A 22,504-nucleotide genomic window follows, 5' to 3' on the forward strand; every position below is an offset into this window, starting at 1 on the left:
ATACTGCAAACAGCCCATGGTTGTGCCCTCAGGTTGCACAGAAAACACGAGTTAACACCGAGGCATGATCAGTAAATGCTGATGTTTGCCATTGAGTTGCTGCTTCTGCTGCAAGTCAAATGGTCACCTTTAGGAGCTTGTGTACTCCAACTTCAACATGGAATTAATGAAAAATTCAAGTCTTTTTTTTTCTTTAAGGGCACAAAAATGTCAGCAAGAACTAAGAGGTGTTTTTTGTTTCCCTTTCCTCAAATTGCTTATATATGAATCTTGACCTCCTGAAGTCAGTAAAAGGACTTTGTTTTTATGAAGCTTTGGATCTGCTCCTTAAGTGCACAAGGGTTTTTAAACAGGAGGGCAAAGCACAAAGGTTCACATGTGTGGACATCTCTACAGCAGTGTGTCTGTGTGTACATGCAGGGGGCCTAGAGGGACAAATCAGAAATGCTCTTGGGCTTTGGGGTTTTTGGTTTGGGGGGTTTTTTCCCTCAAGTAGAGGGAACTCCTCACTTCAGCTTGAATGTAATTCATCATTTCTGCTTTTAGAAAAGGATTGCATAAAGAGTAATGAAGGTTGTGATAAAAAAAATGTTAGCTTTTCAATGTGTCTTCTGACTATTTGTAAGTAATTGAGGTCTATTGGGAGGAGACTTTCCTCTATTTATCTTCCCTTTTTAACTTGAGGTTAAGAACCCAATAAATCTCTCCAAGTAGTGCCCCTTCACCCCACAGACATGATGAGCAGTACCACTGAGTTTCTGTGGCATGCAACTAGAAACTACCACCCATTACAGCTACTTCCTAAAATTACCTGCATACTGCCTTTCTGCTTTTACTGTTTTCCCTTTAAACTGGTTGGAAAATGTAAAAAATAGCTCAAAATAGAAAGAGAAGATGCAGTAAAAATGCAAACTATTAGACTGTAAGGAGCTCCCAAGGTACTGGAAAGAGTATCCAGAAAAATACATAGGAAGCAACCCCCTCTTGGATTTTTTTTTTTTTTTTTTTTTTTTTTTAATGACTTTAAGCTGGGGACTATAAGATAGGTGTCTTCTTAAAAGGGAAAGATTTGTTTTCTTGGCAAGAAGGGCAGGAGAGCAAGTCCTCTAACACCCATGAAGTTCAGGGATCAGTAGGGCAAAGCAGCTCAAAACCTCCCCTGGCCTCCACATGAAAAGTTCGACTTCAGACACCCCTGCTGTCGGTATCAAGGTGTTCTCCAGACATGTTGCCACCAGCTTGGAATAGCAGCTGGTATTCCTGTCAATTTTCTGAAATATGCTATTGGAGCTTCCTGCTACTCCTGCTCTAAAATAATCCTTTTTCTCCCTATGTCAGGCTCTTTGCTTTGTGAGCTTGCTAGCAAGCATCTTGGTAGAGGATATGTGTTCGAGAGCAGTCTCTCCCAACTGTCATGCATTATTCAGTTCATGAATGTAGGCGTCAAGAAGAGAATACAGTTACACAGAAGTGAACTTCAAAAGCAGAATTATTAAACTATGTATTTTTCTATATGAACTTGCCATGATTTGTATGGAAGATATTTTCATTTCCCAAAATGAGGAACAAAGGAGACAAGAGGAACAATAGCAGTGAGAACATACAGAACATTTTCTTACTTACAACCTGTGTCTGCCTTTTTGTAAAACTGAAACATTTGAGGGACTCATGTTTTCTGTCTCTCTTTTTCTCTCTTTGATTCTCCTTGTCTAACTCCCCCCCTTTTTTTTTTTTTTTTTTTTTTTTTTTTAATCTTCTGTAATTTAGCATTTCTTTTCCAGCTAATCTTTCCTGTATCCAATAGCAGGAACATTTTCTGCACTACCCCCAACTTTGTCATGATGAAGCATCTTCTATGAGATCAAACCTGGCTCCTGATTGCAAACTCTGGCAGTTGCTACCAAGAAACCTGGGGACTTTCCAGGTGAGACGTGGCAGATTGCAACATTGTAGTTTAGCTATTGAATCCAGTACTAGTTTAGAGCCTGCTGATGCTCAAAATGGAAAGTTGAAGAAGACTATTTATCTAAAAAAGAAATAATTACAATATTCAAATGCAGGATTTTATTTCAGTCATTCCCACTTAAAAGTTTTGAAGAGATTGTAGGAAGAATTTGGTCCTTCTTTAATCCTTCTTCTTTTGTATTTTAACTATGGCAGAAGAGAAAAATAAACATTTTGAATTTTTCTCACCTACTCCGCAGTTAAATTTCTCATGTTGGAAACTTGGCTGACAGGTCACATGGTAATAAAAAAATAATAACCTGGATGATGGAGGATGCGGCAACTGTTAATATCTGCACAGAAAGACAGTTGTTCTAGTTGCCTGTAAAATGCTTGATTACCACTTGATTATCAGTCTTTTATTTTTATTCCTAGATCACCTGAATGTTTTAGTACATCAATGATGGATGATATTTTCCTGCATCTCTTCTGCAGCAGCTATGCGGTAAAGTTCAGCCACTCTGTACAAAGGTTAGACCCAGTTAAAACAGACTTTTAATTATTTATGAGACAGCAAGAAGACCAATGGGACTTCCACTTGTCCTTCTGGAGCAATAATGAGACCATTACAGTCTATTTAACACCATGAAAAACAATATCCACAGGTGACCTTTTGGAATCATTGCCAAGTTGGATTTACGGCCATCATATACTCTCATCAAGGAAGAATATCAAAGAGGGGCTTAAAGTTAAATTGGCACTTCAATTGGTAACAACGTCCTGAGGTTTGTTAATAATAAAATCTCTTCATTTTCCTTTATTTTGTTTAAGGGAGGGAATGTATCTCACAGACAGAATCTGGTAGCTGGTGATGTTTCTTGTAAGTTCTGGGAGCCTACTGAATACTTTGGGCATGTGCTGTGATATGACATAACAACAGTGCTGAGATATTTCTGTGTCTGTTTAAATATTCAAAACATCTGTCTGTGGAGAAAAACCTTGGCACTCCCTTCCTTCAGCCACACATTCCCTGAAAACAATGCCGAATATTGAAAGACTAAAACCTTTTGCAGTAGTGCTCAGGACACTGATGTACAAAAGCTGAATATCACCATCACCTCCAAGGGATGAGAATTAACTTAAAAATAAAAAGCAGAGAAAACTTTGTTTTCAATTAGTAACTAAATCAAATGAAAAATATGGTTTGCCTGTCCTTTATGTTAGCAAATTATACTGAGGTAGATACAGTTTCAGTCCTGATCCTTAGGTGGGCTTGAAGAGACACGTACATCTATCAGAATGGTGGCTATAGAAAGAAATAAAGACTTAATCTAAATGCTGCCACTGAACAAAACAGCAGTGTGTAGGACACATGCAGCTGTGAAACTGCAGATGGAATAACAACGAAACAGAAGCTAACTGCATATCTTGAAACAGATGTGAAGCAGAAGGGGCATGTTTCAAGCAGCTGATTAAAAAAAAAAAAGTTTGGAGATATATAATTTCAAGAGATAGGCTCAGTCCTTGTCTAAATGTCTGCACAACAGCACGGCTGTAACTTCTTCATGTCACACAAGAGTGTGACCCACAAGTACCAGTGCCATGGGAACTGACAGGGAAGCCAAGCCTGGCTCTCAAGGAAATCTGTATGCAGGCAGAAGACACAAAAGTAACAAGATGTTTATTCATCTCCTGTCATGAGCATCACCTTCAGGGTCAAAGAGGTAACACCTTCCACCTTCTGTCTTGTCTGTCTCTTTTTCACCAAAGGACCAATAGGAATCTTTTCCTCCCCTACAGAGAGGGAACAGGAAGATAGTTTTCTTCACTGTAAGGATCTGTTTAACTCCTTTGGTCATAAGCCATTTCTTCATATTCTCTCAGACTTCAGATACAAGCAACACTGACTCTTTTGCAGAGCTCTACCCAAGCAGTCTCCTCTGTGCCCAAGAATCCCTCTGCCTATGCAGCTGCAGAGCCCCAGCTGCCCTTGCTGCTGCTGCTGGACTTTTTGTTCCCACCTGCCCCTAATTCCCTACTGCATCACCATCTACATCTGCCTCCAAACAGTCCCTTTCAGCCTATCAGAAAGGATTGCAAAACTCAAGCATGTGTCTTCTCACTGGTGCCAGAGCCTTGACAGTTCCATTAATGTCGTAAGGGTAATATACATATTATCTATAAACAATGATGCAAAACTTCCAAAGCTGAAGTGACTGCAAATTCAACAAAAATTTTTGAGATTCTTTTCATATTGAATTGTTTCAAGACCCTCACACCTTCTGGAAAGGAGGAGTTTATTGAACTCCTAGGCAGAAGGCGCTTCACAAGGAGCATTCTGAGGGTAGAATTACCAGATTTTGCTTTAGGGCAACAGAACCTGTATGCCTATTTACCTTTCACAGTTCAGAAGCTAGAACAACTGCATATCCTTCTATAACTCATTAGCAGTAAGGAAACTGTAGTACTAAGTGTAGTATAACCTTCTCCTTCCTCCACTTACTTTTAAAATCCTTGAACTTTGTAATCGGGACTTCTTTTTGTTTTGTTTTGTTTTGGGTATTTTTTTTGTTTTTTGGTTTTGGTTTTTTTTTTTTAATCCCACAGTAAATTAACTGGAGACTATTCACAAGTTAAATATTAAATGCTCTTGTATCTGAGATCACCTAAATCCCAGGAACAATGTTGGCTGCTTTCCAATTCAAAGGCCTATAATCTGTATATTTTTTTCCAGTTCACTTTCAGAGCTGTGTTTATTTCAGTGTAGGATGGTGGTTGTCTGCAATTCAGTATTTTAAAAAGTCAACAGACCTTTTTGAAAAAAAAAAAAAAAAAAAAAACTAATCAAGGTTAAAAAAATGCCTATTCTTTTGACAGTTTTTGCAGGGCATTGTACTGTGGTCTGCTCTTAAAGCCCTCCCAGATTTATCCTCTCTTTCCCACCCCCTTGCAGAACCTGATACACCATGTCAAAGGCAGACCCAAAGTTTGAGGAATAGAGTATCTGTCCAAATGGTTTCATCTGAGTTTTCACTTTGGGTCTGTAGAGTACCTGCTGACAGGGAGCAGATTCCTCATTTCCTGCTGTTCTACATACAACTGCATAGTAAATGGAGCTCTTGACATTGTCTCTGTTACTAAAATCGGGCTGCATCCTCCCATCAAGTGATCTCTTCCTCAAGTACTCATTTATCACTTTCATATTCCACTTTGGTAGAAGCCAAAGTTCCAGGGAGCAAAGTACCAGAAGAGAACAATTGGGAGAGGATGTCTGGGGAGCAAATTACCCAGACCATCAAGTTTTGTCTATTCATTTTTAGAGGTTCAAGAGAAATCCTGATCAAATGCTGCTTACTCCCTTACCCTCAACCCCCAAAATACAGCAGAAACAATTTATAAGGAGAAATAGATTTTTGAAAGATTCTGCTTGTTTATTTTAAAGGGACCACCACAATGTATAAGTTTATCAGAGGCCACTCTTCTTCAAGGCAAGTTGCTGCCTTGCTTTTCCAAACTAGTGTTCTCACCAAAATAAAACACCATATATTTTTGATCTGCCAGAGTTTGCTTCCAGAGCACAGGGGGCTGTTCTGTCTGAGCAGCAGCAGTCACCCTTTCTTCCTGACTAGCAGACACATGCTTTTGGTAATTGAATGCAGCTGTTGTCCTCACTGCCCCTTCTTAAGCTTTTGAAGGAAATCCTACTTAGAGAAATGCCTGTGCCTTCAGCAGGGATCCAGAACACGAGGGAGCACAGGCTTGAAAGACTACGTTTGCAAAGGGCAGGTACCAGCTGACCCCATTCTTAAATCTCTGCAGAGAATTTGGGATGTGTGATGTCACAGTATAATTTCAACTACCTGTATTTTAGATTCTAAACAGACAGCTGGCATTTCTTTAAAAGAAATCCACAAGTGAGATAGCCTTCTGGTGTCTTGAATGGAGGTGGCAAATTATTTCTGCAGTGAGACAATGGACACAAGAAAAAGACTTCAGTAAGCATCTATAGACACCTCATCTATTGCCTGTTTGCACAGTTGTACCCACAGAGAGGTCTAGGGAGTAAAAGAGTCCTCAGTGATGGAGCCTTGGATCTACATCTACAATTATTTATGCAGGTGAGTCACCAAACACAGCCACAAAAACAAAGGACTAAAATTAATTTTAAAACTTTTTTTTTTTTTTTTGGTAACATCACCAGCAAACACAATTGTATGTGTTTTATCTTCAGTGTTTTACCTTTACAATTTTTACCTTCATATGTCAATGAGGCACTAATGAGGACTTTGGCTTTCATAAGTAAGCAGGTATCTCAGCATTGCAAATTTTGGAAACAGGCTTTTAGAACAAAAGATGAATTTTTTATAAATACAAATGAATATACTGTGACAGCTAATGGAAGGCACAAAATTAATATCAGAAATTAAGTCTCAGGAGAGGTAATAATAACAACAGCAAGACCTCAATAAAATAATAGCTTTATTTAAACTATGCAATTCCTCAGAGATATGCCAATGGAAGCATGAGTGACAAGGGCAGTGGAAGTGCTTTAACTTTTAAAATGGATTTTAAGTTAGGTGGATAGTTTCATTGTCTCAGGCTACAGACACAGGATCCAGTAGATAAATCTCAAGGCATAAGCCCAGATCAAATCTTGCTGCAGCAGCAGTATGAAAAGGAGCACAGAACAAGCAGTCAAAAGCCTGCTGACCATCCATTGAAGTGAGGGCAGTTGAAAGCCCCTATTTGCTTTTGTTTCAGCCAGGGCTACAGTTCTCAGCGTATGAGTGATGCAAAAATAACTCTTGAGAATTGTGTCAAGCATCCATCCACAGCATTTTAAATAAAGACGGGCTGATGTTCTAGAGATTAACTGCATTATAAGCATGTCAGCAGTACTCTGTGGAGTGAGGTGCAGTGTTTCCTGAGGCAGGGTTAAAATGTTCTTACTCCTGCAAAATGACATATCAACCAAACTAGTGAATGACAGTGCCCAACAAAATTCAGCTCTGGACATGAGGAGAGCAGTCTTCGGGCTCCTCAGGGAAATAGTAAGTAAAGTCCCCTGTGAAAGTGTCTTTGCAGTTGTTGGGGTCCATCAGTGCTGGTCACTTTATAAACATCACTTCCTAAGGGCACGGGACCAGGCAATTCCCAAACTGAGAAGTCAAGCAAGGCTGGCTTGGTTGAACAGGAATCTTCTCTTGGAAATAAGGTGAAAAAGGAAGGTGTATGTCCAGTGGAAGCAGGGTCAGGTGACATGGGAAAAAATACAAAGATACTGATCAACACTGCAGGGAGAAAATTCATGTGGCCAAAGGTGAGCTGGAGCTGAAGCTGGTCAGAAATGCGGGGGACAATGAAAAGAATTGTTTCAAATGTACTAATGACGAAAGACAATGTAGAAACATCATCTGCCCATGACAAGATGGGGAGAGTCTTCTCACAAACTGGGACAGAGACAAGGCAGAGGTGTTTAATGCATTCTTTTTTGTCTGTCTTCGACAAGAATGACAGACTGAGGTGGTCTCAGTGCCCTAAGCTGGATTGCAAGGATGATCATCTCCCAGGCAACCCTGAAATTGTGTGGGATCCACTGCTTCAGCTGGATCCCTACAAATCTATGGGACCTGATGGGGTTTATCCAAGAATCCTCTAAGAATTAGCTAATGTCATTCTAAAACATCTCTTGGTGATATTTGAGCTGTCTTGGGATTCTGGAGAGGTCCCAGCTGACTGGAAGCTGGTTGACAGTTTTCAAGAAGGGCAAGGGCACTGGAAGAGGCTCCCCAGGGAAGTGGTCACAGCCCCAGCCTGACAGAGCTCAAGAAGAGTTTGGAAAATGCTCTCAGGCACATGGTATGCCCTTGGGGTGTCCTGTGCAGGGCCAGGAGTTGGGCTCAGTGATCCTGATGGGACTCTTTCAATTTAACGTGTTCTATGAATCGATGAGTTTTGTAACACCGAGACAGGACTGGCTCAGGCACAGCCACCTCACCTCAAAAGGCCTTAGGGGCTGTACACAGGCAACATGTGTCCGTAGTTCTAAAGAAAAATTCTTCCACAGGTAGTTACTGATAGTTTTACTACATTAGAAAATCTGTCACGGTGCTTCACATGGCTCTGGCTGAATTTTGCCCTCTGCTTCTGCTAGCAAACTCTTCTGTAATTAGAAATCCAGGAAGAATTAGGGCAGCCTCTGAAGTACAAGCAGTTTTTACAGGAGCTGTTCTCAGGAGTTTATGAATATCAGTGAGATGGCACAGCTCTAGGTGAGGATAGATCACAGCCTTTGAATACTTATTTATGGGAAGAGAGGGAGAATCTGTTAATACAACAGCACTTCTTGGCCTTCACTAAAACAAATGTTCTCAAAAGCCGAGAAAAATGTCAAATTGCAGAAGCTGGAATTTCTTGAGTGCAAATCAACATTTTCCAACTGTCCTTTTTTTTTTACTCCTTAATTTTATGTTTTGACAACCTTTGAGAATCTTTTGGCTGCAGCAGCAAAACTGTCTGCAGGAAAAAAAAAAAAAAATACTGATTCCTTTAGTTTACACTCTGGCATAAACTTTTTAAACCTTGTCTGTCTTTATTGTGTTCTGAATTAAAGTACTTCTGCTGAATGTAGTGATTTATTTATATTTTTGTTGTTTCTGTTGGCATTTTATGTTCATATTTTTTTTTAACTACTTAATATAAAATAAACTCACATGCTGATAACTTTGGATCAGTGCGGTACTTCTAAAACCACATGTTTACAATAAAACAGTGGGATCTTTGAAATCGAAGTTAAAACTTCAGATGAAACTAGGAAAACCCTTAGAAAGGTTTCTGTGCTTGGGAGTCTGATTCTGCCTGAGTTGGGCCAAAATTCTTTTGTCAACAAAAAATCACTCAACTCTGGACTTTCCCCAGCAAGTCAGTGAAGATACTTTGCATATGCTCCTTTCAAGGAAAGCAGAATTTGGGCTTCTGTCTCACCTTTTGGTTTAGGTAGTGAAAAATCCCAAAAGCTGAAGAAATTGAGCTATGTGGGCAAAAGACTGCCCAAGGTTTTCATTCTTTCACTCAAAAGGTGAGGTCTGCTCCCTCGATTCTTGATTTTTTTTTTTTAATTTATTTTTTATGCTCTGACTTTGTATCCTTTTACAAGGGGGTTTTGAAAGTTGGAGGAGAGTTTAAATAAAAGTTTTTTACTAGCTGCATTAAAAGTATGGAATACATTGTATCGCATCAACTCTGACCTGCTATGGAACAGCATTTTTCATCATTACATTTTTGGCAGGCTTGTATTGTGTTTTGATAGTGGGAAAAAGATCAATAAATGGCAAAGACAAAAACATCACTCACTGGTAGTCAGACTTTTTCTGGGAAAATACAAACCGAATTAATGTTCTCTGAAGATTTCATCTTGCTTTAATTATAACTTAATAATGTTCTGACAACTTAGTTTGAGAAAGATAAGAAAAGTTAGGCATGTATCAGCTTCAAAGATGACCCACACTTTTAAAACTAAAATTTTATAACTAGGAAAAGGCATTTTTGGTGCGCAGTTTGGCTTGTTTTTAGTTACTGGTGTCTGGTTCACTGAATTTCAAGCCCTGTGACTGCAAGCTTGGCCTGTGCTTTCTGTTCTGACCACTTGAGGGAATCAGTCTGTAGCTGTGGTCCGTAATTTTTGTTTTTACACTAAGGAAGTAAGAAAAATTATATTTGTTGCGGAAAGTTTTCCAACTTTACTTCAACATGAAAGACATCACAAGGCACCGGCTCAGAAATAAATTACTCCCTACATACAAAATATCCAGGAAGGGAAAAAAAAATGTTGATAAATGAGAGTCCTGGGAGTTGCTAAGTGAGGTCCCTGCACACAATTTATGATCATGCACTCTTGGACTTCAGAATGATTAATACAGCTAATTCTCAGTAGAGTAAGAGCTGTTTTAGCCCAGGAGAGAACTGTACGCTATTGTTTATAGAAGCAGATAACATCAAAGTGGCCCACTGCTTGTGTTAAGCAAATAGAGAATTCTGGGTCAGTGCAAATTAATCCTAAAGGAGTAAGAAAATGTTCTTAATGACTGTTAGATCTGTGTGTTATCACTTTTCATACAACCAAAAATGGTAGAACTGTTAATGAGAATCACAAATGGCCTCGCTGGCCACAGCGTGCTGGCAGCTGTCTACGAGTGTGGTGACCATTAAGTCCTCTGGTGATCTGTAAATATGACATTTGCTAATGGAGTGAAGAAGATTCAGGCGATTTTCTGAGATACTTATGTGATTTTAAAATTGTCCTTGGCAACAAATACACAAAGTGTTTTAAACTCTAATTAGCAGAGTGGAACAAAAGCCTCAAAACCCTTATCTTCTATTCATACAGTAAGATCCAGTTTACAGAAATAAATTAATTGAATTTACACATGAAGTAACTGTGGGGAGAAAAGGAAGTCTTGTTGGCTGCGTCTCTTAAGATGTGTTCTCACACAAAGGTAAGTGAAGCACATGCTTCATATTTGTTTTGAAGGAATATGTTGCATTTCACAGACTGACAATATTGCAAAGTCAACTACAAATTGCCTTGGAAACATTGCTTTGTTCCCTTGGAGCACAACTTAACAGCTTGACCACAAGAAGGTCTAAAACATAAACATCCTGGTTTTGGTTTTGTGAGATGGTTTGGGTTGGTAATGATTTCTGCGTCTCCGAACGTTATAATTCTGTTCCAGTCCTTCTGACATGTTCTACGCACCACATTATGGGATGTAGCAGGGCTGTTGACAGGTAAGGATTGGAAATGGGATGTAAGAGTCTGTACACTGGCCTTGTAAGCTGTGAGCTCCTGAGCTGTGCTGGCAGGGCAGAAGGGCAAAAGTCTCCTCAATTCCAGCTGGCAGGTCCATGCCTGCTTACAAGTCATCATAAAACAGCATGAATACTTACTCTATAAGTATGATTACTACAATTTAACTCTCCCAGTACTGCCACCAAAAAATTATTTGTCTGTTAAATTTATTTTGAAATAAATTGACTGTTTCACACAGGATCATTACATCAAGAAGCCGTTTACATTGTTATAAGGTCCTCTGATATATTGCTCTCTGGTACAGTGGTTGTCACTCTGCAAAGTTCACACATACATTTCAGTGCTTCACAAAATATTTGACCCATAAAGGAAGCCCTTTTCAGAATGCAGTAACAGCAAAAAATAGGCTTCTTAACTTGACTTAAAGCTTTCCTTTCTACCGCTTCACATCTGGGGTGCATTTTTGCATATGGAGGTATTTTCCAGTGTAAGCCAAGGATGTGAAATACCTCTGTGTGGATACGCAGAGGGAAAATGTCCTGCACAGGGACACCAGATCTTTTTCTCCTTTACATTGATACCCCTACAGGGGAGAGTTCTTTGTTCAGGGGACGCAACAGAGCAGAGCTGTAGCAGTCTTGTTTTATTCTAGTATCAAACTTCCCTGAAGACCTCTAAGCTCTTTTGTACATATCTGGATGGGGAGGTAACAGAGATCCCTATGTATGCTGTGTGGAGTAAATGAACCAACCTTTTAGTAACACACAGAGGAACTCAGATGATTGCCAGAAAACTTTGGTGGGAAAAGTTGCTGACTTGCAAAATGAATAGCCTCCTGCAGGAGACTTTATTTAAAAGTGACAAAAATCTCCCCTACACAAGATGAAAATTCATCTTCTCTTCCTCTCTTTAGCCCTTCTCACTTAGTTTGAGGAAGGTAAGCAGCTTTCCCTCTTATCCATGGTAAATCAGCCATCTAATCAGGCAGTAAAATTGCACAGCCTGCCATCTTTGTCCTAGGGGAAATGACTGTAGGGGTCTCTCATGCCCACTGTCCCATCAATGCTTAACCAAACTATTTGAATTTAATTTTTTTTAATCTTCTTACAGGAGTCTGTACCTTCTGCCCTTTAATCAGCTTTGATGTTTCCCTCTGAACTCACTCCAGTATGTCTACATTTTTTGCTGGTATGTATCTAGAACGAAACATAGTGTAATGAGTTAAGAACAGAGCTACAGTGTAATAGGCACACAGGAAAAAAAACAACCTGTTTTGGACTGGGGTAACCACTGTCTAGCAGTTAATTTACAAAGTTTATGTCTGGAAAGGCAAAATGAGCTATTTTTCATTTGCAGATAAATTTCTGAAATCTTCCACCTCCACTCTAATTACTGGAAAGGAGAGGAAGGAAAGGAGAGGAAGAATAGGAAAGCAACTGCTTGTGATTCATCTCTGTCTGCCTCTCAGAACACTGTACTCAGACCCCTTAAAATACTCTGCAGACTTTCTTGGTGCCTGGCTTCTCCTGTTCACCCTTTCGGGCATCATCTGAGAAATACACTGTGCAACTGGCCAGTCCGACAGCTTTCATGATACCGAAGTTTATGGCAACTGTAAATCTATTAAGCCACAATTTGCACTTAATAAAATGAAACAGCAAGTAGTTAAATGAAAGCTCAATCCTAAACTGGACAACATTTTTCAGGAAAAGTCATTGAGCCTGCTGCTGCTACTGCTGCCTTCCTCTGAGAAATTCAATCGTGCTGATTGAGGAAACATGGAGAGAGCTGGCTATTCCTTCCTTCGGTCTGTAATTGCTCCATAAACCATTTAATCATCTGTAGATGAAACAAAGCCTGTGCTGTGGAGTCCCGGAAGGGCAGGCATGCGCTTATCAACTCCTTCCTACCCACCAAACAGAGCTGGGAGCTCATCCTGATGCTCTGAGCAGCCCTGCTGTCGAAGCAAGGAGCTGAGAGCAGATGGGTTCTTCCTGCTGTCACTACGCCAGCCTTCCTGCCTGCCTTGATTTCATTACAGCAAAGTCTGTACAAGCCAATTTTTCAGGAGCAGGGTTTGGAGCAGAGAATGAAGGTCTTTCTGCCCGAGCAGGCAGGCAGATACTGAGACACCCGCCAGGACAGGAGCTGCTTGATGCTGTCTGGACAAGAAGAGATAAGCACTGAAATATTTAAATAAGATCAGCAGGATTTACTGGCTTCTGTAAAAACACATTCTTCTGTCAACCTTAAAATGTCTTTCTTCATATCCCTGACTCTGAATGTGTTCCATATTGCATCGTTGCTGAGTGACCAAGTGGATGGCCCTGTTTCACAGATGAACAATCTGATCAGAAACTGTATGCCCAGTTTCATTAACTTGAAGAAAAAAAAAAAAAAAAAGAAGCCTGGCCAGGGAAGGCACCGAGAGTGAGCTCAAAAGCTAAAACTTAATCCATCATACTAATTGGTTTGGAATATTAGCCTTTATTTGAGATTTGAAATCCATTTCCTTCTGAATATAGGAAATTTGCCTAACAACTCAGGCACTAGACACAACCAGGCAAAGCTTGACACTGCCCTCTGCTCCTAGCTCTTATTTTCTGCACTACACCAAGAGAGTGCAGCACTTAAAATAGATCTACAAGAACTGACTGCTCCTGGGAGGGCATTTCTGGGCACATATCTTCCCCCTTTCCAAAACTTTTGTCAGGAAGGATTCTTATGAGGCTTTTCAATTCACAAAAAACACTCAGTGCTGACTAATGCTTGCCAATTAAGTCAGCTCATTGAATCAACAGTTTCCTGTTACCTGTTCCTTCAGGTAGAACAGCGGCTGATACCCCTGCCCTTTCCCAGGCTTCTGTGCAGGGACCTTTCCTGCCTGAAAACAGTGGGGACACCTGTTTTCTGAGCTCGGAAGGCCAGCACCTGAAATCCTAGGAATGGGCCTGCTATTGAGTAAAGGGTGCTTGATAAGGCAGCCACTGTGATAGGCAGCGGAAATTTGATGATGAAAGGAGATGCCTAATAGATTAATCTGGTGTGATTTGCCAAAACACAGGGTTTTCTGGAAGATTATCCACACTCGCAATAGGAAGCCCTTTGTCTGGTAAAAGTCCCCACTTATCATGGTATTCTTTATCTCAACAAGAAACATAATGGTTTACTTGTTTACATGCATGGCAGATATATTCAGAGCTGAGCTTAGGAACTGTGAACTCCTTTTCATTTGAAATGCTTCCAGCAGGCAGGTTATTAGCTGAGGGGGAACAAGCAGTTGGACACACATAAAATTTAAATCTGCCTTGCTTAGATTGGCAAAAATGAATGTTATTTCATCCACTGGGAAAATGTTTTACTTCCTGCTCAGATACTTTTGGAAGAAAATCACAAGCTCATTTGTAGCCATCATATATGTATGTATATATTTTTTTAGAGTTAAGTGGTATGTCTACAGAAACGTATTTGTTACTTTATACTAGTTATTTTCCACTAATATTAATTATTTTATTAGCTTGTCTTTACTGCTTCAATTTTGCTTTGCTTACTATAAAATGTGACTGATGGTTTTACATTATTTATACTGAATGTGTGGCTGGAATCTAGCCCTTGATGTACCTTGGATAGAACTGCTTTGGTTTCTGGAACTGATTTTTAAATACCTTACACATCCGGAACTGCAGAACTACCAAAGCACTGTGTTCTTGAACTCTGAAAATAAACAAAAACTGCCGTGTTAGAAAACTGCTTTATTAAAGCCTTTTTTAGCAATCTTATGTCCACAAAGTCTTTCATAGCGTGCAGCATTAAGCTTGCTGGATACACAATGCACATGCTGCACAAAGAATGCATGTTGTGTTAGAGGAGCTGGAGCACAGGAGTCTGAGGGAGTTATTTTCCTGTGCTCCTCAGCTGTAGTGTACTGTGTGTACCATATAGGATTTAAATTTACTGCCGAGGATTAGCCAGTTTCCATATCATACTAAGTACAAGGCGTTGGGGGGGCAGGGGGTCACTTCATCGGGACTAAAAGAAAGAGAGGGCAAGTAAGAGAACTGCTCACCCTGGTGCCAGAGGATTAGTTATGTGGACCTACCTCAGTAATCTGCTGCAGCCAGCACAGGAGTGAGGAAGGAACAGAAATTGCAAAGATGGGGAAAACGGGTCTGGAAATCTGATAAATCCACCAAAAGAATAGATGTTCAAAGATTTGTCTGTCTAGACCAGTGGACAGCTACAAACGGAAGTTAGTGGCTCATGCAAAGGGATACAGTGCAATGAAACGTTACGATGGAGTAATGTTTGGCATAGACAGAGAATTTTATTTTACTTACAGGGCATATTTTATGGTTTATGAAGATATTGGAAGTCTGCTTTCTGTTTTCTTCTTCCCCGTTCATCGTTTACATTACTTACTTTACAATGTGTTCAGGCACACATTGTACTTCTTTTCTGTCTACTCCAAACTTTCCTATAGCTGAAGCTGTGCTTAAAGCCAAGTCCTGCAATTCAACCTAGTCAGTGCACAGCTAAAACTGAGGAGTGCAGGGAAGGACTTCAGAATTTGTTTGAAGAAAGTATGAAATTATTGCAATCCTTGCAAAATTTCTCCTTTGGAGTCGTAGTGTCAATGCGTTGTCCATTAAAAAAAACTCAAAAAAAGCAACTTTCTAACGTCATTTCCCATTGTTAAATTTTGCACTATTTTCACAAAAGCATCTGAATAAAGTCACGTGCTGGAATGCAACAGCATCTTCTGTCCACAGTCAATGGGATGCTTTCAGAGGAAACCCCTCAGCCCAGCCAGAGTGACAGCCATACTGAACTGAGGCAGTACAGACAAAAAATAATTTTAATGTGTTTCTTGGCACTTAGTTCTTTCTTCACATTTATTAAAACAATTGCTTCCAGTACTTTCTATATTTTTCATTTAGGCTGGTGATTTAAACTTTCTAGTAATGTTGAGATGATTAAACATTTTAGCCTATTAAAGCACGTGCTTCCACTGAAAAATAAAAACATCTCTCACTAGGGTAAGTATGGTCAGCCTTATTTTTCATACCCCTCCCTCATCTTGAACTTTTCAGTGGAGGCTTCTAAAAGTTTCCTTGATTTTTTTTTTTTTTTTTTTTTTTTTTCAGGGGATGGGTGTATTGGGGTTTCTTTTTGTTGGTTTGGGGTTTTTGTTTTGTTTTAGTAAATGCACCCATTTGTTTGTTTTTAAAAGTTTATGGTTACATCACCAGCCACCAGAAATAGAATATTTCCTTTTGTACAGATAATAAAAATATTTTGTCTGACTAGGACTTCTCCTAAAAAGTGCCTTCTGGGCTAGTCAGGTTTCTGCATGCACATTCATAGATAGTCTATGGCTTTGTAACCCAGCCCCAGGGATAAAATTTGCCTGGTAGTGTTAGAATGTACTCAATTAGAAGATAACTTCTACAGGTAACTTCTGTCTCGTTATTTCAATACCAGAAGAAAAAGTGTCTGTCTACATCCCAAGTCACCTGCAGGAACAGGTGGTTCCTTGAGAAAAGGAAATACAGTGCTAAACTGAAGAAGTGCTGCTGCACCGTGCTGTAGCACAGTGCACTCCTGAGGAATCTGCAGCAGTGCTATAGGTCAGAGCAGAAGTGAATTTCTGAACAAACCTCCAGGTTGTTTCCATTCACTGTGCTTTTGGTTCACAGCACAGAACAGTCTGAGACCACATTCCATAAACATGTTCTGGGTGAAACTAAGCCAGATGTGCTCCAGGGCTGTACCTAATTCCCTCCAATAGCTCACAGGTAGCTAACAGGTCCCAGACCCAGTCACAAGCTAGACCAAAGCAAACCCCCTCTGACACGCCTGGTCCTTGGGATCAACAGATTTGCTCCCCTGATCTGCTCATACCAGCCTGTAGTACCTGCTACTGTACGCATAACTTGTGTGACCAGCACTAATTTTGCCATATGGAAGGATGCTTGTGTGAGTGGAAACGCAGCAGTGGATTTCAGAGCAGATTAAGATCTGCTAGCACAAACAGAAGCACTGCGTACTGAAGGGGGTGGTTTGCTGAGAGTCAAGGTTTTGGCTGAAGCAAAACGTCTCAGTAGATGCACAGAGGAAGTCTTGACACTTCCACACAAGGTCGCTTGCTGCACCAGGCTGCTTCCCTTCAAACCTGTCACTTACCATTGCAGCAGACATCTGTGACTGCACAAATAAAAATACTCTTTCAGACCGCTTCCCTGTGTTTTTGCCAACATCCATCAAAGGAAAACATCCTAAGGATGCATGGAAAAAAATTATATACATGATGATAAGTGGCTTTGTTGCCCCAGTTAGGTCTAGTAAAAGATGCCAGCTCTGCTTGCAAGCCTTGACTCAGTTGTAAACTTAGACCATCCAAGCTACAACAACAAGACAACAAACTTCACATAGTGCAAATGTAACTTGCAGGGTCAGCATGAAACTGATCCTGCACGTTGGATGAAGAGAGAGCTATATATGTTGTGTCACATCCATGGAGCTGCCAGCACCTGCTAAGAATCTTCAACACGAATTGAAGCCAAAGTGAGCTGAGGTCACGCTTCAGGCGTGCCAGGATGGATGAAGTCATTGTGTTCAGCCACTCTGGCTAAACGCAGTGGCCATGTATACATATCACACACCCACAGGCCTCTGTCCATCCTGTTCCAGTTGTCCTTGGTCCTGCATCATGGAGGATATGCAGGAAAGGTCCCCTCTTGGCAGTATGAAATAGCTGATTTCCACAATGGTAAATTAGGTATAAACATTATATACATGGCCAGAATTTAAACCATCATAATTTCAAGGTTTTCCAGAGGATATTGAATATGGCTTAAGTTCATCTTTGAAACAAGTGGGTGAATTATATAGTATAATATTAATTTAGTTCTACTGACATCCCTAAGGGGAAGACGAATGTTGCAGAAATCTTTACTAAACAGAAGAATGACTTTGGCATGTCAGCTCACCATCACTGGATCTGAGGAAACAAAACATTCATTGTTTCTGAGATCTTAAAAAAAAAAAAAACAAATCTTGGATTTTTGGCTGCTGAAAATAAGAGCTTTCAATTCAGACAAAAGAATTATTGTTTCTGGTGCTCATCCAAAAAATTAAATACAAACCAAAAAGTAATATGCTTCTGTCTGTACCTTAATACCAATGAAGTGTGTGCTCTAGTTTTCTGCTCCTCATTTTTAGTCATGGATAGATTCATCTTTTGCTCTCCTTATCTTCACTGTATCGCAAGAACACATGATGTGTGACATCTCTTGACTCTGCCATTTAGCTGCACACATCCAGGAATTGACATTGTAGCTAAAGGTCATCAGACCTATAAAATTAATATGATCTTCACACAGAAACTCACACTCTTTCATGTCAGAGGGACAGCTTCTATTATGTCATTTGGTGTCTAACATGCCATAGGAGCAAAGGCAGCTGTTTAATTTTTGAGCCAGTAGACAGTTCCCATGAGCAGCGGCAAAATGACAACTGTTCAACTTGTGCTATCTGCTTGTCCCCTCTGTGTGTCTACTTTCATGTCCCTGTCCCCTGCACCCTGCTCACGGCTCATCACAGTCTGCAAAACTTGATGGAAATATGCTCAGTTCTTCTCTGGAGAGGAGTCACCTTCCTAGTGTCAGCCTTGCAAGGCTCGTCACTTAAATCCCAACCACCACTGGGGTGAGTTCCCTTCATCTCTTCTCTATCCTCCGGCACAACACACAAAGCAGAAGGATCTCGGTTCTCTTCCGCCAGTTCAAACAAAGGCTGGTCCAGAGGAATGAGCATTCCCATTGCCATCCTTTTCTACCACACAAAGGATGATCATTTATAGCAATTTATAATAATACAGCTTTGGAAAATATATATTGGAGGGGAAAGTGTTGTTTTAAGAACTACGCGGAATTTTCAACATTCAGCTAAGAAAAGCGCAGTCAAATTTTAGTGGTAAAAAATTTAAATCCCTGCATATTTGACAGATTATTCCATGTGAATGATAATGATTTGTTGTAAATGTCACCATAGCAGCTACACATAAATATATACAGTCTAGTCGGACTTCAGACTAAAGTAAGCTTTATCTTTATTACCTGGTACACCACCAAGAATAGAAGTATCCCCTTTGTGCTCTTGAGAAACAAGACCCAAAGTTTGCCCTATTTTTTGTTTGTTTTTTTTTTTTTAAACTCAAATAGTGAGAAAATTGCAATGTAAGCTAGCCAGAAAATGTTGGCAATTGGATGTTGGATAGACTTGTGGGGTGAAATATGAGACTTACAGAGACAAAAATGAAGGATGTTGTCAAGAACAGAAATTTAGGCATGGTAGCCGCCCTCCTGGAGATGGTGCAAAAAAAGTCAAGAAAATTAATTAAGTTTCCAAGGAGTGAGTTAGAAAAGGACAAAGGAAGCAATGAGAGAAGAAAGCCTTGAGACATCATGAGAGGAAGAGGAGAGGCAGTAAGTGAAAAGAGCAGAAGAAAGTAAGTAGAGTGGCTCCAGAAGAAATTGGAAATCAGAGCTGGTGGCAACTCCTTTGTCTGAAGGAGTGAGTGACCACAGAAGATCAGGGATGGAGAAGCAGCAAGAGAAAGTCCCTTGAGGAACATGAAAACACTCCAGGAAAGCTGGTGTGGAAAAAGGCATATGAAAGGGCAGTCCCTAAGACAGGGGATGAAGAGGGGTTAGAAAATGTCAGAGCCCATGAGGGAACCTCTCAGTCCTCTCTGCTTGTGGCCATGCCACCTCTGCCCCTCTGGCCCGGTCTGGGAGGAGATGTGATGGCTGTAAATGTGGCTGAAGATCTTAATTTTCTTCTCACAAAGAAATTTGTTGCTTTAGGTCCATCTTGAGGAGGAAAGAAACCTTTTCTTATATTGTTGTGGCTGTTTATTTTTGACCCTGCAAGCAGGGTCAGAACAAGCTCCTTTTCCACTCAGGCTCTCTACAGCACGCGTCTGAAGGCATTTAAGGGTAGTGTCTAAGCTAGGGGTCAGGTCTCTCCAACTCCCACACAGCCAGCAGAGCAAGAGAGGTTGCTCCAGGCAGCAAGTCGGGATTCCCAGCACAAATTTCTCTTGGCTTCTTTCTGGCCTGTATAGGGGACCTGAGGACTCCAACCCTCAGGAGGTCAGAGATCCACCACCAACTCTCCCAACCAGCTCTGGATTTCTTATGCTGAAATCAAAAGCTATAGGCAAAAAGTAGTTAAAATCTTAACCTTGTATGTCCACCAGGACTCCTCTTTTCCCTTTTACTTTTTTTGAGCATATCATTTCATAAACACTCTTCACTTGGATTAAAAATGGTGATACATCATTGCTTTAAATTTGAAAATATTTAATATACAAAATAATAGGAAACTGACTTTAGTAACTTAAATAAAGCTAATGTAAGTATTTTGTGGTAGAAAGTTTAGTATGTTGTCCTTTAAAAAAAAGCTAATATTGTGCACATTGGAGTAAAAATACCATAAATCCTGCTTCAATTAAATTACTTCATTGAAAGAGCCATAGCATGAAGATTGAATGCTAGTATTTATTGAAAGTGATAAATTATCCAAGGATTATACTTTATAAACATGAGACTCAATGTCTAGGAAAGAATGTAATAACTACCTTAGGTATATTTAAAAAACAAGCTGTTCCATGAGTAGTTAACAGAGCCTGAGCCCCTGTATGTTTGTGTCTTACATCCTCTGCACGTTCCTGCTGTATTAACCCTATTCATCTCTCACGTCCTCACTTGATAATCCCTTCTGGCAAGAGAGAGGGCAGCCTGAAGCTGTCCCAGAGCCCTGGGTGAGCTGGCTGACGCGTGGCCACGAGCGTTTGCGTGCACCCAGGCATTGCCAGGCAGAAGCAAAGCTGACTTTGCCGAACAGGGGTCAAGTTACCTGGAAGAACAAATACGCTTTTTCTCTGCTATCCAACCACAAATTTTCGTGGCAGTTATTGGAGCTTAATGATGTTTGGGATTTCTCCTCCTTTCTCAAATGAGGTTGAAATTGGCCTGAATTTTTCTGGGGAGATGAAGAGGTAGTGGGAGAGGGAGAATGACAGAAAACAGGGCTAAAAATAGCAATGTTTGGATTTTTCCAGGCCATTTATTCTGAAATATTAGAAAATTAAATATGTAAAGTTATACCTTTTTTTTTTCCCCCACCAAAACCACACGGTAACAGATACAAATGGATTATTTGTGTTTTGATCTAGTAATACATTTTCATATACAAGGACATCTGCCTTTTTTTCAATTCAGAGTACCTATGCTTTGAGGTCTGTATTTTTCAGCTCCCGAAAGGACAGACAACACACTAGGAAGCCATTTGGACAGTGCGGGGAGAAGACCACCGTCCAGTGTGTGGATTATTATGGATATAAGCCCATCACTGTGTGAGGAGTACATTGTTAGAACCACATCTGTTTACATCGGCTGAGCATCCATCATTTATCTGAAACAGTATGTCTCCCAAGACTGCCTAAATGATTTGGACTTAGTACTTGATTACATGGTTATTTTAAGAACTCTTCAAATGCCCATAAGAAAAATCCTGCTGTCTTTGGCAGTTTTGTCCAATTTATACTCCAGGTTTCACAACTCTTACTAAGTCTTTACAAACGAAATGGACTCTTTTTAATGGCCTGTGCCATTTTGTTCACACTACCCATCAGTGAAGCTAGTTACAGTCTTGGGGAGTTAAAAGCCTTTATTTAAAGAAATCAGGCTCAAAGGCTGGTGCATGGGCATAACCGAAAGTAGTAGGGCTTGGAATGAAATTCAAGTCCTACAAACTAATGCCAAAACCAAGATAAAGTAGGTTCAGGACAGCCCTGACTGCTTTTGACGTTCTAATGTCATAAATAAACATCAATTACTATTTGTGAGAATATTACCTTCCCTCTAGTTCATACTTTCACACTCGTTTCAATTTGGGTATTGCCTCTTGATTATAAATCTGTACTCTCTTTTCCATGCCTGCCTCTGATTGAATGTTACCTAGGCTCAACACACCAGGTCAGCATGCAGTGGCTGAGATGCAGATGTATCTGGCAAAGGTTATGATGGTCTGTGTGCTGTAATTTACAGTTTTCAAAAGTGTCTTCATTGTAAAGGAAGAGATTTACTCCCATACACATTTACCTCTGCCTTTCCTCTTACCACGCTGCCTCCTGTCTTTCTTTACTTTCTTCTGATTAGTATCTCTCTATAGTTTTGCTGTTCTTGTGTCCTTACAGAATGCCACCACTTTATACATTTCGATGTCTATGGTGAAAAAAAAGCAAAAGAAAATGGATCAGTATAAACACTGTCTTTGCAGAGACCTGTAACCAAGGAAACTCTGCTGCAAAGTAAGCGAAGAAGCCAAAACTTTTAACTTAACTGCCTCCAATACACATCAGTCTAATGTTCATTTAATCAGGAAAAATATGGATGACTTAGAAATGTAATTACATTGACCTTCAGGGGTGTTTTTTACTTGCTGTCACTCCAAAGTCAGTAATACAAACTCTCAGAATACTATCTTAGTGCCCATAGTCCCTTGTTCTCACTTTTAAAAATTAATGACTGTGCATCTATCCATAGTCCAGATCTCAAGATGCCATACTTTTATTCTCTTTTTTGTTCCCACAGGAATGTTGCTGGATGCATGGATCGAGCTGAGAGTTTTCTTCAGATCAGCTTTTTGCATATGCACTGTTTCACGTTGAAGAAAGTTAGGAAT

At 40.1% G+C, this 22,504-nt stretch overlaps 1 long non-coding RNA gene across 2 annotated transcripts; it reads left to right on the top strand.

The window, feature by feature from the left end:
• Nucleotides 1–5,670: 5,670 nt before the first annotated feature.
• On the top strand, nucleotides 5,671–14,456 carry LOC120757771 (uncharacterized). Of its 2 annotated transcripts, XR_005702661.1 has the most exons (5): nucleotides 5,671–5,730; nucleotides 5,816–6,062; nucleotides 10,331–10,439; nucleotides 11,864–11,941; nucleotides 12,110–14,456. It is a non-coding gene; the product is annotated as an uncharacterized LOC120757771 (long non-coding RNA). The 2 variants fall into 2 exon arrangements; XR_005702658.1 differs by having other exon boundaries at nucleotides 5,685–6,062.
• Nucleotides 14,457–22,504: the final 8,048 nt, after the last annotated feature.

This window comes from Hirundo rustica, chromosome 1, assembly GCF_015227805.2.
Source record: "Hirundo rustica isolate bHirRus1 chromosome 1, bHirRus1.pri.v3, whole genome shotgun sequence".
NCBI classification, from domain to species: Eukaryota; Metazoa; Chordata; class Aves; order Passeriformes; family Hirundinidae; genus Hirundo; species Hirundo rustica.